This window comes from Lissotriton vulgaris, chromosome 12 (genome assembly GCF_964263255.1).
Source record: "Lissotriton vulgaris chromosome 12, aLisVul1.2, whole genome shotgun sequence".
Lineage (NCBI taxonomy): Eukaryota > Metazoa > Chordata > Amphibia > Caudata > Salamandridae > Lissotriton > Lissotriton vulgaris.
The window spans coordinates 755,887,419-755,905,281 of NC_141700.1; positions in this window are offsets into that span (position 1 = coordinate 755,887,419).

Sequence of the window (17,863 nt, forward strand, 5' to 3'; positions counted from 1 at the left end):
GCTTCTACTTGGAGGCAGGCCCCTGAATGACCATCCTTAGCCACGTTATTTATTCTGCTGGCCAACCGGAGGATCAAAGGCCTCCCCAAACAGTAGGGCCAATCGCCCAAAATGTGGCCTTTTCCTGGGAGACGAAAGGGTAAGGACGGAATCTGCATGTGCTAATTACTTTTCATAGTGCAGATGGCCCTAGAAAGGATCCACCCCACAGACCTTTGAGGAGAATCACAGCAGCTGCCCCTTTCGATGTTTTGGAGGTAAGGAACCAGGCAACCATGGCAGCTAGGGGGCGCTGGCTCCCAGAGAAGATCTTTCAACAGGCATGAAGGCATCATTTCAGAAATTCACAAAATGTATTGCAGGAAGGTATGGGTAGGGGTGGAGTGATGATGTGTCACTCCAGGCTTAAGCAGAGGGCCCACTTTATGGATCTTTGCAACCCCACTTAAAAACTCCAATACAAGGGAGAGGCTTTTGAGTACATTCTGGACCGGGGAGAAGCGATGCCAGAGAAATGCCCAGCTGGACCAGAGACAACACCTGGCCCCTACTGCAAAGACGGACTCAAGTACTCCTGAATTCAGTTGTCACCCGGGACTATTATTGGTTTCTCCAGAGCCAGTGGCAGTGCATTTCTTTCCACCCCCCACATCATCTGGTGTTCAGTAGAGGGGTGACCTGCTGGTGGGGTTCCCCTGGACTTTCTGTGGACTACGTACAGACAGTAGACAGGTCCTGTGTGAGGAGTAAAACTCAGGCTCCCTAAGAACTGCACAATTCAGAGGCCAGGAAGCCCGAGGAAACCTCTCCTGGTGGCTGGAGTGTGTCACCAGAAGAAAGGCACAACTTTCCTGGAGCAAAGCGACACAACAGGGCCAGAGAAAACAAAGGGAGAAGCTTTAGACAATCTTCTTTAGTTAAGGTGAACAAGAATTATAACACCAGGGATTAGTTTGCTAAATGAATGCTTAAGACTGGAACAAATTGTCCCTGATAACCGCCTCATTGTATGTTCTATATGGGGTGCTTATACAAGAAGAGCATATTTTCAGTGAAAGTCCTTGATTGCAGCATCCTTTTGACATCATTCACCTTGTTCACAGATTAGACAATTTGAGAGAAATGTTATCCACTCCGAGGGAGACAGATCTCCATGCAAGTAGCCTCTGTCTCCTAATGCTGTGGTTGTGTCTCTGCATTCTAGCGCTTATAATCCTGCATTTAGGAATGGAGAAAGAACAAACAAATACCAGAATGCACAGAGAGTTAAAACTAGGATCTGGTATTGAATGAAACTGGGAAAGGAAGAACAGGATCTCTCTGGGCAAATTTTACATTTCCTCAGTGAAAATTACTGCATGTTATTGTCCAGGACACCCTGTAAACTGAATGGCTTGTTGAACTGCTGTAATTAGACAAAGGAACAGTGACATGGGGAAACAACGTAAACTGCCCAAAGTCACAAAATGGAGTCAATTGGCAAAGCTAGGATTTCAGCCCAGGTCTTATTTTTCCAAGGTTTGTAGCCTGGATGTTATGTCCCCCCAAGGAACCCTGCTAAGAATTATTAGTGCCACTCATTGCAAAATGATGGTATGTGTTCAAGTTAGGAACATGTTGGGAAGAGGAGTGGCTCCTGGGAGTGAAACTAGCTTTGTTTGATGCCCTCTTATGTAAACGTTCTGTGGAGCATTTCTACCAAAAATGTTTGCATGCATATTCCAGAAACAAATGTTAGTCTAACACTTCTTTTTCCATTTTTCTTAAATCAAAGTTTTGTTTTCATTTTGTAATTGTTTTTAAAGTGTTTCCTCGTAGAGTGTGAACAGTGCATTAAGTGAATAAGAAAAGTAAAAGTGCACATGATTTTTCAACTGCAGCTCATGTTCACACTTTGCTTGGTGGATGCAACTTTCAATCTATCCTACAATGTTTCACAGACTCTTCGCACTTTACCGAAAAGAAAAACAACTTTTTCTATTCAGGTTAAAGGAACTGCCGACGGATTGCAGAAAAATAACTCCTTTTGTAAAATAGTAAACAATTGGGACCTCAACAGAACGTTCTGGGGCATAAATCTTTCCTGACACCCCAGTAGCAGATGTAATGTGTCACTGTGGCTACAGCCCACTACCCAAGAACTGACCAGAGGGAGAAGTGAACCCCAGGACGTGCACCTCAGGCTGCTTTGCCTACAGCCTCTCTCTGCCCTGCTCTCCCCACACTGTCTATAACACTGACCTCTACACCCTGAGCAGGCTGCGTCCCATTTCCTACTCCCTCCTTCCCCATATTCCCTAATCCCTCCTGCCCCACATATTCCCTCCTCCCTCCTGCCCCACATAATCTCTGCTCCCTCCTGCCCCACATTCCCTACTCCCTGCTGCTTCACATTCAATACTCTCTGCTGCCTCCCATTGCCTACTCCCTTCCATTGCAAACTCACTCCTGCTTCCCATTCCCTAACCCCTCCCATTCCATACTCATTCCTGCCTCCCATTCCCTTCTCCCTCCAGCCTCACATGCCCTACTCCACCCTGCCCCACATTCCCTACTCTTTCTTCCCCCACATTTGCTACTCCTTCCTGCCCCCATTTTCTATTCCCTCCTACCCCCACATTCCTTTCTCCCTGCTGCCACACATTCCCAACTCCTTTCTTTCCCCACATTTCCTACTCCTTCCTGCCCCCATTCTCTATTCCCTCCTGACTCACATTCCCTACTTCCTCCTGCCTCACATTCTCTACTCCCTCCTGCCACACATTCTCTACTCCCTGCTGCCTCACATTCCCTACTCCCTGTTGCCTCACATTCCCAACTCCTTTCTTTCCCCACATTTCCTACTCCTTCCTGCCCCCATTCTCTATTCCCTCCTGACTCACATTCCCTACTTCCTCCTGCCTCACATTCTCTACTCCCTCCTGCCACACATTCTCTACTCCCTGCTGCCTCACATTCTCTACTCCCTCCTGCCACACATTCCCTACTCCCTGTTGCCTCACATTCCCAACTCCTTTCTTTCCCCACATTTCCTACTCCTTCCTGCCCCCATTCTCTATTCCCTCCTGACTCACATTCCCTACTTCCTCCTGCCTCACATTCTCTACTCCCTCCTGCCACACATTCTCTACTCCCTGCTGCCTCACATTCCCTACTCCCTCCTGCCACACATTCCCTACTCCCTGTTGCCTCACATTCCCAACTCCTTTCTTTCCCCACATTTCCTACTCCTTCCTGCCCCCATTCTCTATTCCCTCCTGACTCACATTCCCTACTTCCTCCTGCCTCACATTCTCTACTCCCTCCTGCCACACATTCTCTACTCCCTGCTGCCTCACATTCTCTACTCCCTCCTGCCACACATTCCCTACTCCCTGTTGCCTCACATTCCCAACTCCTTTCTTTCCCCACATTTCCTACTCCTTCCTGCCCCCATTCTCTATTCCCTCCTGACTCACATTCCCTACTTCCTCCTGCCTCACATTCTCTACTCCCTCCTGCCACACATTCTCTACTCCCTGCTGCCTCACATTCTCTACTCCCTCCTGCCACACATTCCCTACTCCCTGTTGCCTCACATTCCCAACTCCTTTCTTTCCCCACATTTCCTACTCCTTCCTGCCCCCATTCTCTATTCCCTCCTGACTCACATTCCCTACTTCCTCCTGCCTCACATTCTCTACTCCCTCCTGCCACACATTCTCTACTCCCTGCTGCCTCACATTCCCTACTCCCTCCTGCCACACATTCCCTACTCCCTGTTGCCTCACATTCCCAACTCCTTTCTTTCCCCACATTTCCTACTCCTTCCTGCCCCCATTCTCTATTCCCTCCTGACTCACATTCCCTACTTCCTCCTGCCTCACATTCTCTACTCCCTCCTGCCACACATTCTCTACTCCCTGCTGCCTCACATTCCCTACTCCCTCCTGCCACACATTCCCTACTCCCTGTTGCCTCACATTCCCAACTCCTTTCTTTCCCCACATTTCCTACTCCTTCCTGCCCCCATTCTCTATTCCCTCCTGACTCACATTCCCTACTTCCTCCTGCCTCACATTCCCTACTCCCTCCTGCCACACATTCCCTACTCCCTGTTGCCTCACATTCCCAACTCCTTTCTTTCCCCACATTTCCTACTCCTTCCTGCCCCCATTCTCTATTCCCTCCTGACTCACATTCCCTACTTCCTCCTGCCTCACATTCTCTACTCCCTCCTGCCACACATTCTCTACTCCCTGCTGCCTCACATTCCCTACTCCCTCCTGACCCATATTCCCTACTCCCTGCTGCCTCCCGCCTCCCATTCCCTACTACTCCTTCCTGCCCCATGCTCTACTCCCTTCTGCCCCACATTCCGTACTCCCTGCTGCCACACCTTCCTTTCTCCAACCTGTCCCCATTCTCTACTCCTTCCTGACGCACATTCCTTACTCTTTGCTACCTGACATTCCCTACTCCCCCCCCCCCCCATTGCATCCTCACTTCCCAGCGCCTTGAGGCCCTCACGGGTGAGTAGCGTGCTTTAAACCCCCTGATTGATTGATTGATTGACTCCTGCCCCACATTCCCTCCTCTCTGCTGACTCCCAGTCCCTCTTCCCTCTTGACTCACGTTGCATGCACCCAGCTGCCTTTCATTCCCTGCCCCCTTCCGTGATCATCACCCCCACTCTCCCAGCTTTATCTCCTTAGTCGAAGTCTCTCGCCACTCTGTCCTTCATGAATTACTGACTTCATTCTATAGCGCCGCCACTCCTCTTCAGTGTGTTGGAGCGCTGGACGAGTTGCATCATGAAGCTGAGCATCACCCGTGAACTGCGCTCCTGGCGAGTAACGCACAAGAACGGAGGCCGCAGTGAACACAAAAAAGGGACATCACATCGCAAGAGAGAAGCAACCGCACTGACGCAGCGCAGCTGCGCGTTGCGTCACAGAACACAAGAGTAATAAACAGCCGGTGAAGCAAAAAATATATATGAAATAAAACTAAAACCGGAGCACAGTAGTCAGAAGGGCAGGAAGCGGGCGGCCACAGAATTCTCCCTGACTTGTCAACAACTTTTATTATAGCCGGCAAAGGGAACATTCTGTTTGGCTGTCCAACTTCCTACATTCCATAGGGTTACATATAGGATGCTTATAGAAGCGAAGGTCCCTGGCTGTCTAGCTCCCTACATAGGATGCTCATACATGCGAAGGTCGAGGGCTGTCAAGCTCCCTACATTCCAGATAAGATGCTTATACAAGGGAAGTTCGAGGATTTTCCAGCTCCTTACATTCCATGTAGGATGCTTATACAAGCGAAGGCAGAGGGTTGTCCAGCTCCCTACATTCCATGTAGGATGCTTATAGAAGCGAAGATCGAAAGCTGTCTAGCTCCCTACAATCCATATAGGGTGCTTACAGAAGCGAAGGTCCAGGGTTGTCCAGCTCCCTACATTCCATATAGGATGCTTTTGAGAAATTGCCACCTTTCTTGCATTGGTTTGCCCCCACTTTTTTTCTGAATTGCTGATGTGCTTTGACTGAGTGTGCCCTGGGTTCCTGCCAATCAGGTACCCAGGTCCTGTGTTCCTTCCCTAAAACTGTATTGAAGTTGAAACCCAATTGGCATCTCTGGTCACCTGTCAGCCCCTGGTAAATGGTACCCTAGGTACCCAGGGCATTGTGACCAGAGAAGACCCCTAAGGGATGCAGCACTTATTGTGCCACCCTTAGGGGCCCTGCACCCTGACACCCACACACTGCCCTTGCAGACTGAGTGGACTGGTGCAGAACTAATCAAAGTCTCGCCATGGCACACATCCCTGTGTGCCATGCCCACACACCCACTGCCCTGGCATTCCTTCGTCACCCCTCTAGCTGGGTGCCCTATGCCAGTGGTGTGTGCACAGGTGCATGAGCCCTGTGCCCCTACAGTACCCAGATCCATTCCTGGGCACTGTAAGTGCAGTGTTGGCAGTATATGGTGCTGGGAGGTTGTCATTACGAACCCCACAGCACCATAAGGCTACACTGAAGACTGACAAGTTTGATATCAAACTTCTCAGCACATTAAACCCACACTGATGCCAAGGCACTTTCTAAAGTATATAGATCTCTCTTCCACCTTCCAAAGAACGCTTCACCAGCACAAATAAGACTGGAATTCGGTTTGACCAATCAAGAGTTAGGAAGAAAAGGTCAGTTTATTAAAATGTGGTATCGGTTTAAGAATGACCATGATAATCAAATTTCACAAATACTCTGGCAAGAAGTAAATAATAATAAAAAATCACTTGCTGGGAGATATCTTCATGATGCACTAGAGGAGTTTTCGCTGATTCCTATATGGAACAATACAATAAACAATGGATCGTTTAAAAAAATAGTGAATCGAACAACCAGTTGCTTATCACTATTACATGATAAAAACGTGCTGGCAAAAAGAAAGCACGCGTGGACAGTAATAAATGGATATGAAAAAAAGAAGTGCAAGAATACTTGGAGATACCGTGGTCTGAAAAAAGTAAACAATGTTTCATGAATGCAAGATTTGGAATTTTGCCAGGCCTTAGTCACGCTCTGCCATGGAAAAAAACTAACTCCAGTTTATTGTGTAGACTTTGCAAAGGTGGAGAAGAAAATATTGTCCATCTCCTATGTATCTGTCCTGGCCTTAGCAGGGAAAGATGTGCATTACTTAAACCTCATTTTAATCTTCGGGCCACAAGAACATGCAGGCAGGCATTGAAAATTTGCCTTGATCCAAATGATATAGTTATGAACGTTGCCTTTGTAAAATTTTTAAAAATTATAACTACCGAATTAGAAAAGTAGATGAGGGAAAAAGCTTTTATGAAATCATAAACAAATAAATAGATAATTTTAAAAAAATGTATTATATTTTTATTTAAGTCCAATCATCTCAATTTTAAGGATAAAAGAAATGCCTTCTTTTTTATTGTATTGTATTGTACTGTATAAATTGAAAATGTTTTTGTAATGGAAATATTGTAAGATTTTAATTAATCAAACAATAAAGAATTACTTACTTACAGTGTGGGATTTAATGTAAAATGCACTACAGAGGGCATCTTAGAGATGCCCCCTGAAACCTAACCTACAATCCACATCTGGTCTGAGAGGCTGCCTAGGCTGCCACACAGCAGACATGTTGCTGGACCCCTTGGTGGAGAGCCCCCGCTCTGCTGGGCATGCAACAATGCACCTCCTGGGCAAGGTGCTAGGCCTCCTTTCCCCAGGATGGGCAAGGGGAAGCTTCCAAGGCATACCGCCTATGTGAACTTCTCCAGACCACGTGCTGTACTCAGTAACTGGCAGTAAAACCTATGATAGGGAAGGGGTGTGCCAGCCTGTGCCAACTCCACCCCTCAGGTGGGAGAGGCAAGGTGAAGTACAACTCCGGGCTCCGGCCATCTTGAGGATATGGAGCCCTGCCCAATTAGAGATAGGCTCCTGCCCCCCTCCCACAACTGACTTGGCCCCAGCCCTACAGGCCTGTTGATCCTTGAACCTGTTCCTAGTAAAAATCCCTGCGTCTCTCTGCGGACAGCAACCGCGAGAACCCCGGAGGACCTGCCTGCCTTGACCCTCTTAGAGACTGGGACTCCCACGAGTAGTGGCTCTGCTCAAACAGCAATACCCTTTGTGCCAGCCAGGTACCACAAACCCAGCCCACTCTGGACCCGCCAAGCCCGGCCTGTGCCCAAGTGCACAAAGACTCTGAGGACGTCCCCCTGGCAATTAAGAACTGGAATACAGTGCCCAAGGACCCTCCTCGACGACCCAGACGACGCCTGCAGACTCAGAACCAGGGACCCCTCCTACCGCGACCAGCAGAGGGTAAGATTTCCCGATGTCCAAAGACACCCCTGCACCCGGCGCTCCCGGCCTCCTGTGCCCAACTCCGGGGTGCCTACCTACCCTCCAAGATCCCAACTTACCCCTCGAAGTGTTGGTCGCTCCAGAAGATCCACCGTCCCCGGGCCTGCAGCACTTGTTCCCTTTTCAAGATCTCCATTGAATAACATTGAGCGCCCGACGGCTCAAAAGCACCCTGCACCCAGCCGCCCGAGTGCCCCGGCAGTGCAACCTGTGTCCTATCCCACTTCCCCATTTGCCCTGAGCAAGTGACCAGGAGCCCAGCTCCAACAGCCGTGTGGCCTGCTAGCCAGCAGCTACCAACCGAAGACCCCCTGTCTCTCATTGGATAACATTGGGCCTAACTACCTCTGCACCTGGCTGCCCCTGTGCCGCTGAAGGTGTACCAACTGTACCTGCCTGACCCTCGGAGACCCCTGAGTCTATGCCCAGAACCTTAACTCTGCCAGTGGAGTACTTACCTAAAAGCCGATAATTCACTTTTCATCCACAGGCTAACATTGACTGGTTTTCACCTGGAAATTCTTCAAATTGTGAAGTTTTGGAACTTTAAAATATTCACCTAAAATCAGCCGAACAATGAATTCCGATTTACTCACCTGTTATCAGGAGAGACCTCAGTGCTGCACCTTTTAGCCCAGCACAAACCCTGAAAAGTAATTTTAACCGTAATTACCAGTAACTTGAATTTTCTTCCATAGGAAACCATTGACTGTTTTTCTGTGAAAGTTCTTGTCGATTTTTACAAACTACAAATATTCCTTAAAAATCGTACCAACTATCAAAACGTAATTACTTACCTGTTTTATATAGAGGTACCAGTGCTGAACCTAGGAGTCCTGAACTGGATTACAAAAGTAATGAGAACCTACCTTACCTGCAAATTGAATTTCCTTTCATAGGATAACATTGGTAATTTCAGCTGAAAAAGTTTCCAAGTGTCAACTTTTAAAATACAATAATATTCCTTAAAAATCATTACTGTAACTAAAACGCTTTTACTTAACTGTTTACAGCTCATGTCCCGGGACTGAATCTAGGATCCAGTCCTGTGGTTAGAAAAGTAATCTACAAAAGTAACTAATTGCATTTAACCAGAAATTCCCATTGAGCTCAATGTTGCATTGTGTTTGAAATTGTGTCACCTATTGCAACAAACTGTAACTATTGCATTCTAAACGTCTATTGCCGGAAGTGGAGGAGGGGTGTTGTTTGGTGCGGGGTGCAGGCGGAATCTCTCTTTGCGGCCCGGGGTTGCCCAGCGCTGTTCAGCAAAGTGTGGGGCAAATGGTTTGGCTTGTTGCCATCTTGATGGGCCCTAATCTGCTATGTCATTGTGTCATGAGGATGTTATTATACTCACTCAGAGGGGACTAATGAGGTCTGTGTTGTCACCAGGGAGGGACAAGGTTTTTAACTGTGATGTGTGACTCGCTACCAATGAACTTGTTTGTACCAGAAACTTCAATACCATTTGATTATCAAAACGTCTATTGCCTATTTGAAAAGTGTTTAACGAAAGCAACCCATCCTGAGAAACTATATTTTGATATCTTGTTGGTTCTAAAATAAAACAACTATATCTTTTGATACAAAACCATTGACCTAGAGTTCAGTTCGTGAGTGTTTGAGACATTTGCTGACTGGGTGTGTACAACAAATGCTTTACACTGTTCTCTGATACTGCCTTACTGCTCGACCAAGCTACCACTTTGGAGAGTAAGGTTATATCTAACTTTAGCCTCTGCCAAACCTCTGGGGACTGGGGACTCTATACACACTGCCTCTTACTTTGGTCCAGTATATATAGCGCCACTTTCGTACAATGCTTATACCAGCAATGATCAGTGGCACTCCAGCTCCCTAAATTCCATTCAGGGTGCTAATAGAAAAGAAGGTCCAGGGCTGTCAACTTCCCTACATTCCATATAGGATGCATATAGAAGTGACGGTTGAGGGCTGTCCAGCTCCCTACATTCCACACAGGGTGCGTATACAAGGGAAGGTCCAAGGCAGTCCAGTTCCCTACAATCCATATAGGATGCTTATACAAGCGAAGGTCGAGGGCTGTCCAGCTCCCTACATTCCATGCTGGGTGCTTATACAAGCGAAGGCCGAGGGCTGTCCAGCTCCCTACATTCCATACTGGGTGCTTATACATGCGGAGGTCGAGGGCTGTCCAGCTCTCTACATTCCATATAGAATGCTTATACAAGCGGAGGTCGAGGGCTGTTCAGCTCCCTACATTCCACACAGGGTGCTTATACAAGCGAAGGGCGAGGACTGTCCAGCTCCCTACAATCCATGTAGGATGCTTATACAAGCGAAGGTCGAGGTCTGTCCCGCTCCCTACATTCCATATAAGATGCTTATACAAGCGAAGGTCGAGGGCTGTCCCGCTCCCTACATTCCATATAAGATGCTTATACGAGCGAAGGTCGAGGGCTGTCCAGCTCCCTAAGTTCCATATACGATAGCTTATACAAGCGAACTTTGAGGGCTGTCCAGCTGCCTACATTCCATATAGGATAGCTTATACAAGCGAAGGTTGAGGGCTGTCCAGCTCCCTACATTCCATATAGGATGCTTATAGAAGCGAAGGTCGAGGGCTGTCCAGCTCCCTACTTTCCACACAGGGTGCTTATACAAGGCAAGGTCCAGGGAAATCCATATCCATATAGGATGCTTATACCAGAGAAGTTCTTGGTATGTCCATCTCTGGGATGCAGGGCGCGGACCGTGCATCGCTGAGCTGGGATGCCCTGAGTGGTGCCACTGCAGGGTGTCTCCCTGGTGACGATTTGGAGCACCGGAGGGCAGCGGAAAGCCTTTGACGCGGCTGGCCTGCATCAGTGCGCTCCTTCGGCCAGTGCTGGCATGGCCACGCATCGCATTACCTTTAGGGAGGCCAGTGCAGATTGCAGGTGAGTCCGGTGCTGCCGGGGAGGCCGCAGTGGCTGTGGGCGGTCACCCCTGCCGTGGACGGCACTCTGGGCACAGATCGGTGTCTAGCCGTTCCCACCATCCCGATCAGCATTATCCTGGGGCCTGAATATGCTCCTATTGTCGCGGCCTGAGTGAGGACGCGCAGGGCTCGAGTGTTGGATTCCCGGGATTGAAGACATACACCAGGTGAGGTGAGCGTGCTCATGCAGTCTACGTGACCCAGGCTGCCGCTCGACGAGTCTCCGCCTGGATGTTTAACGATGAAGCTTTGAGACACGATCTCCGCCCTACCCCAGTGTAGCCCCCGACCTCAATGATTAAGCGCCCCCGCCACTCAGACCTCTACCACGTCCTCTCTGGTGGTTTGGGCCAAAAGGAGGTAGGCATCCAAAAAAGAGTCGGTATCATAAGAGAATTCGCCTTTATTAAACCGTGGATCCACCTCTCCCTCCCGTGGTGACTCCACCGGTCAGCTGGTCGCCCACTTTGCCGCCAAAAATAAGATGGCAACTTTCCGCTTTTTCTCGCCTACCAAGATGGCATACTACACGTTTCTCTTGTGAGGCCAGGGTGACCGTTTTCCCCCCTCTACCGAGCCCCCCTCGAACCATATATCTTAGCAAGAACCCAAATCTGACTGTACGGGGTGGCCTCCTATCGCCTTTCTTTTTTTCGTGAGGTGTGCTCTCCTGTTTGCTGCCCAAGATAAGATGGCGACAATTTGCCTTGTCCCGCTTCCCAAGATGGCATACGACACGTCCTACCTTTGAGAGTAGGGTGAGTGATTTTTCCTCCCTACAGCCCGAGCCTAGCTCGAAGCACCTTACTAACTAGGGAACCAACTCTGACCCCCAGGGTGGCCTCTATTCTATTTTTGCGAGCCGATCTCACACAACTCGCCTGCACTCGACACATACCCTTGTGAGACCAGGGTGAGTGGTTTTCTTCCCCACCGCCCAAGCCGACCTTGAAGCACCTAAGTAAGCAGCATAGTGTGCTTTTGTGTGTGCGTCTGTGCGTGTATGAGGGGGTGTGTGCGGACGCACGTGTGTTTGTGCCTGTACGTGTATGAAAGACTATGTTCACATTTCTGTGTGCTTGTGCATGTCTGTGCGTGTGATGGTGTGGACATGTATTTGGGTGTTTTTGTATTAGAGCATGTGAATCTGTGTGTGCTTGTGTGAGCATGTGTGCTTGTGTATGTGTGCTTATGTCTGTGCGTGTGATGGTATGTGCATGTATTTGAGTGTCTTTGTATTAGAGCATGGGATTGTATGTGTGCTTGTGCGTGTGGATGTTTCTGTATGTGTACTTGTATGCGCCCTCTGTTCACGTATGAGATTGTGTGCGCTCATTTGTGTGTGCTTGTGCATGTCTGTGCGTGTGATGGTGTGTGTGTGTGTGTGCATGTATTTGTGTGTTCGTTCTTGGGTATTTTTGTTTTGGAGCATGTGATTGTATGTGTGCCTGTGTTTTTATAGCTAAAGAGGAGATGGGTTGTGGACTCCCCCCCCCCCCCCACTACCGTCACCTACCCAGCCGGACCTTGGGCAGATTTTCCCCTCGTCTCTACCCCTTTACCCTATCCCCTTACCCTTCCTTGCTCCATTCACCTTGTCCCCTATGTTCTTTAAATGTTTTTCTTGATACTCATGTATATTTTTAACTGATGTAAAGTGCAACATTATTATTCCTCATGTAAGGCGCTCTGATTCCATCGGGTCTAGCCAGTGTTATATAATAACTCATTAATTATATTTGTTCCCATTTAGTACTCTTTCTCTACCTCCCTAGCTCCTATCCCCTCTCCCCTGAATCTCTCCTCTCACTTGCTAGTCTGCCTAGCCCCCTGTCCTTTGCGCCCTTTGACTAAGCACTCCTTTTCCCCTTGTTGGGGAAAGATCCAATATTTATACTCTGGAGTCTCACGAACCCGCTGAGAGAGTCCTCTGCGCCAAGGGAGCCACTCACAGCTGAGGTATGGTATGGCACTCTTTGCCAAAGCACTCCCTCTTCCCTTTTTGGGGTAGGATCCAGTATGTAGGCCTTGGAGTCTCAGAAACCCCCTTGAGAGAGTCCACTGCGTAAAGGGAGCCTCCCGCAACTGAGATAGGGAAGTGATACCACTTCCCCTGGGGTCACTGTTTACTGGACTATGGACGTTGGTTTGACTCGTCTACCGGTTTGTGTCCCCGTCGCCCTTCTCCTCCTCTTTCCATGCGGTGTCCTTCACCCTCCCCTCCTCTTTCCCGCCTTCATTATTGTCTACTCCCCCAGCTCCTTCCCCTTCCACTGAATTTTTCCCCCTGCCTGCTGTTTCCCCTTCGTATTTGTGCTTATTGTTTATCTCAACCTTACATGTTACTATGTAGCTATGCTCTAATAACTATGTAACCTTTGTAACGATGTAACCTGTAACTATGATCTGATGCTCATGTAAAGCACTCTGATACCTCCGGGTCTAGCCAGCGCTATGTAAAACCTTTAAAATAAAATAAAAAATAAATAAATAATGCTTATACAAGCGAAGGTCAAGGGCTGTCTAGATCCCTACAATCCATATAGGGTGCTTATAGAAGCGAAGGTCCAGGGTTGTCCAGCTCCCTACATTCCATATAGGAGGCTTATATAAGTGAAGGTCGAGGGCTGGCCAGCTCCCTACAATCCATTTAGGTGCTTATACAAGTGAAGGTCGAGGGATGGCCAGCTCACCACCCCCTTTTCCAAAATCAGCTCCCTACTTTACACACAGGGTGCTTATACAAGGGAAGGTACCGGGCTGTCCAGGTCACTACATTTCATATAGGGTGCTTATACCAGAGAAGTTACCGGGCTGTCCACCTTCCTACATTCCATATAGGAAGCTAATACCAGCGAAGGTCCAGGACATTCCAGCTCCCTACATTCCATATATGATGCTTATAGAAGCGAAGGTCCAGGGCAGTCCAGCTCCTTACAGTCAATATAGGGTGCTTATAGAAGCGATGGTCCAGGGCAGTTCAGGTCCCTACATTCCATATAGGATGCTTATAGAAGTGACCGCCGAGGGCAGTCCAGCTCCCTAAAATCCATATAGGGTGCTTATACAAGCGAAGGTAGAGGTCTGTCCAGCTCCCTCCTCTATAGCTATCAGGTAGCTCCACCGGGCATTGGCCAAATAGCTAGGTCGCAATTTAAAAGCATTTAAAGAAACATGGAGGGCAAAATAAATGGAGCGTAGAGGGGAGGGGGCAGGGAAGGAGAGAAGGGGGGGATAGAGGAAGAGACAACAAGGAGAGACGAAATGAAGTCTGTCTAAAGGCCGACTGGGTAGGTGACGACCAAGGAGGGAGTCCACGGCCCATCTCCCCTAAAGCTAAACCAGGTAGCTCCATCCGGCATTCGACAAAATAGTTCAGTCTCAATACATTGAGAGAGGAGAGAAGGAGAGACATAAATAGATGGAGGATGCAGGAAGAGACGACAGGAGAGATGAAAGGAAGCCTGGCTAAAGATCGACTGGGTAGGTGACGTCCAAGGAGGGAATCCCCGACCTGTCTCCCCTATAGCTAAATAAACCAGGTAGCTCCATCGGACATCAGACAAAATAGCTAGATTTCAAATGACCAGGGAAAATTCACAGATAAACAGGGTGGGGACTAAGGGCCAGGACAGGTGAAGGCAGAGGTCAGTAGCAGGAAAGTGGAGAGGAGTAGAGTGAGGAGGGGTAGGGGGAAGGTAGTTCGGTAAAAAGTTCCCCTGGATCTCGTTGACTATAGTTGCCAGCTTAGCCAATGTGTGGGTACTCGGCTGATTCTCCGGTGCAGTCTCAGGTACAGTTAGGTTCTGCGTGATTTTTGGTTCCCCATTGTGCAGGCTGGAGTGGTTCTTTGTGTGCGGGGTGTTGCCGGTGTCCGGGACATGTGTGGCAGAGCCTCCATCTATGAAGTGCCCCGGTTTTGTTCACGGCAGTCTCGTGACCGCACCCAGTTCCTTGTCAGGCTTGTCGTCTGAAGTCCATAATTCTTATAGCCACATGAAGGATGCATTAATGTCTAGGTATGGTTTCACCCCTGAACTCTATAGACAGAGGTTCAGGAATTGCAAGAAGATAGACAGCAGTACCTGGGTGGAATATCTCACTTTCTTTTGCAGACCATTGGATGGTTTCGGTGAAGGGCAGCAAAGTTAATGATTTTGAGGGGCTTCTTGATTTGATTGCATGGGAGCACTTGTCTAGTAATTGTTTTCCAGAGCTGCACCAGCACCTGATTGATAGCAGGCTGACTAACCCAAGGAAGCTTGCTGAGGTAGCGGACCGCGGACCGCTGGGTGAGCACCCGGGTCCACAAAGGTCACTTGGGAGATTCAGCATAAGGTGGGCAGGGTCCCCAGCAAAAGAGTGGGGGGGACAAGGGTAAACAGAAGGAGTTCCATAAAGGGCCCCAAAGTAATTCCCAAGGGAACCATGGGAAAGTTTTCCAGCCTCCCCTGAGAGAAAGCAACGGGTTCCGACTGGTAGTCCTGTTTCCCAGGGACCCCTGAAATGTTACAAATGTGGGGACCAGGGTCATAAGGCGAATGACCCCAGGTGTCGTCTAATTGGAAAAGCAGCACACACTGGAGCTCCACCCCGGCAGATGGCGAGTGTAGCCCTGGGGGAGGAGATTGGTGTCCAAGGTGAGTGGGGTCCCGCAGAGATGTCCCTTGTCTCTTTAGGAGACTGCAAGGTTGTCCCAGGGACCCAGCTGCCCAACAACACTAAGGGCCAGATGTCAGTAATTTCAATTTATCTATTCTTAAATACCGAATTTTACCGATTCGGCATTTAAGAATAGGTAAATGGGATGTAGCTACATTTTTGGTAAAAATTACCGAATCGGTAAGATTCGGTATTTACCGAATCGGTATTTACAGATTCGGTTATTGCCATTCATTACTATGGGCCTGGAGGCCCATAGGAATGAATGGCAATTACCAAATCGGTAAATACTGATTCGGTAAAATGGGGGAAACATTCAAGGGTGCTAGGGTTTCACTTTGACACCCTGTTGCACCCCTGAATCGTGCTTGTGTGCAGATGTGGCACACATACATGCCTTAAGGGCATGTATGTCTGCCACATAGCACAGTTGAAAATGCACAGATTTGCATTTTCAAAGGTATTCCTTATTTACCACCAACTTATAGTTGGTGGTAAATAACGAATCCTAAAATGGGAAAAGCACTCATTTGAGTGCTCCCTACATTGCAAATTCGGTAATTTACTGATTCAGTATTTTAAGGAATCAGTAATTACCGATTTCTTAAAATACCGAATCGGTAAATTACCGAATTTGCAATTTAGGCCACCTACATCCCAAATGCCCAATACTGGTCGGTAACGGCCGAAATTCGGTAATTTCTGCCATTACCGACCCGTATTGGGCCACTTACATCTGGCCCTAAGAAATATGTGCAGTGGGTGACCATCAATGGCCACAAGGTGGAGGTTCTTAGAGACACAGGAGCCAGTGTGTCAGCAGTCAAGTGTCACCTGGTGTCTCAAAAGCAGATTGTCCCTCATGCATTTTGCAGAGTTGTTGCCGCCGACAACACATAGAGCCGTTGTCCAATGGCTCAGGGTCCCTTTGAGTGTGGGGGGGGGGGGTCTCTGGTACTCTTCAGGTAGCTGTGAGGCCCGCCATGCCTGTTGACTGTTTGGGAACGATTTAGAGAGCTCACCTTGGGGAAAGGTGGAGTGGAGTACTCACTTGGAGATGGTGGGTTTGCCTGACTTGGAGTGTGTGACCACCCGGTCAATGGCAGCCCATAGGTGTGCTCAATAGGACCAGGCGCCTGAGAGGGAGGCCCAGGAACCTGCCTTCGAGAGAAGAGGCAGGGGTTGCGGAAAAGTGGCCCCGAATTACCCACGGCCCAGGAGGTGGTAGACCCTGAGGGGGATGCCCTGGAGCCTACCGGGGAACAGGTAGCTGAACTGGGGAACCTGCCTGAGCTGACCCACTGGCAGGAGGAAGGAGGCCCCTCCAGGGAAGAATTCTGCCAGGAGCAGAGAGAATGCCCTTCTCTTCACGGTTTGCAGCAACAGGCCATAAGCCAGCCAGCAGGTGATCAATCCGGATCACATTGGATCTACTGGGAAAATAGTCTCCTGTATAGTGAGCCTAAGGTTGCTGAGCCTTGGTCAACCCGTGTGCTGGTGGTACCCCAGCGCTTCAGAGCCTTCCTACCGGGGCTGGCTCACGATGTGCCATTGGCAGGACATTTGAGGCAGGACAAGACCTTTGAGAGGCTTGTCAACCCACTTTCATTGGCCCCAAATGTGCAAGAGTTCAGACACTCATTGCAGGACATGTCTGACTTGCCAGGCAAGTGGAAAGAGTGGGAGGAAGCAGAAGGTTCCTCTCCAGCCATTCCCTGTGGTTAGCACCCCCTTTGAGTGGGTGAGTATTGACATAGTGAGGCCACTGGACCCCAAGACAGCCATGGGCAACAGGTTCATCCTGGTCTTGGTGGACCATGCCACCCGGTACCCGGAAGCCATACCTCTGAGGACAGTGATGGCCCTGTGGTGGGACGAGCACTGATGGGAATTTTCTCCTGAGTGGGATTCCCTCGCGAGGTAGTGTCTGACCGGGGAACCAACTTCATTTCTAAGTATATGAAGTCCCTGTGAGAGGAGTGAGGGGTGACTTACAAATTCACCACTCCTTACCACCCCTAAGGAAACAGGTTGGTTGAAAGGTTTAACCGAACCCTGAAAGGCATGATTATGGGTCTTGAGGAACCCATGAGGCCTAAGTGGGACGTCCTCTTACCATGCCTACTCTTTGCATACCGTGAGGTGCCACAGGAATCTCTAGGGTTCAGTCCCTTCGAGCTTCTCTATGGACCCTCAGTCAGAGGACCTCTAAGTCTGGTCAAGGAAGGCTGGGAGCAATCTCCCAGGAAACCTCGCCAGGATGTATATAACTACATGCTGGCCTTCAGGAACCAGACTAGGCGTTTCAGGCAACTAGCGGAAGCGAATCTGGAAGCCAGCCAGGAGGAGA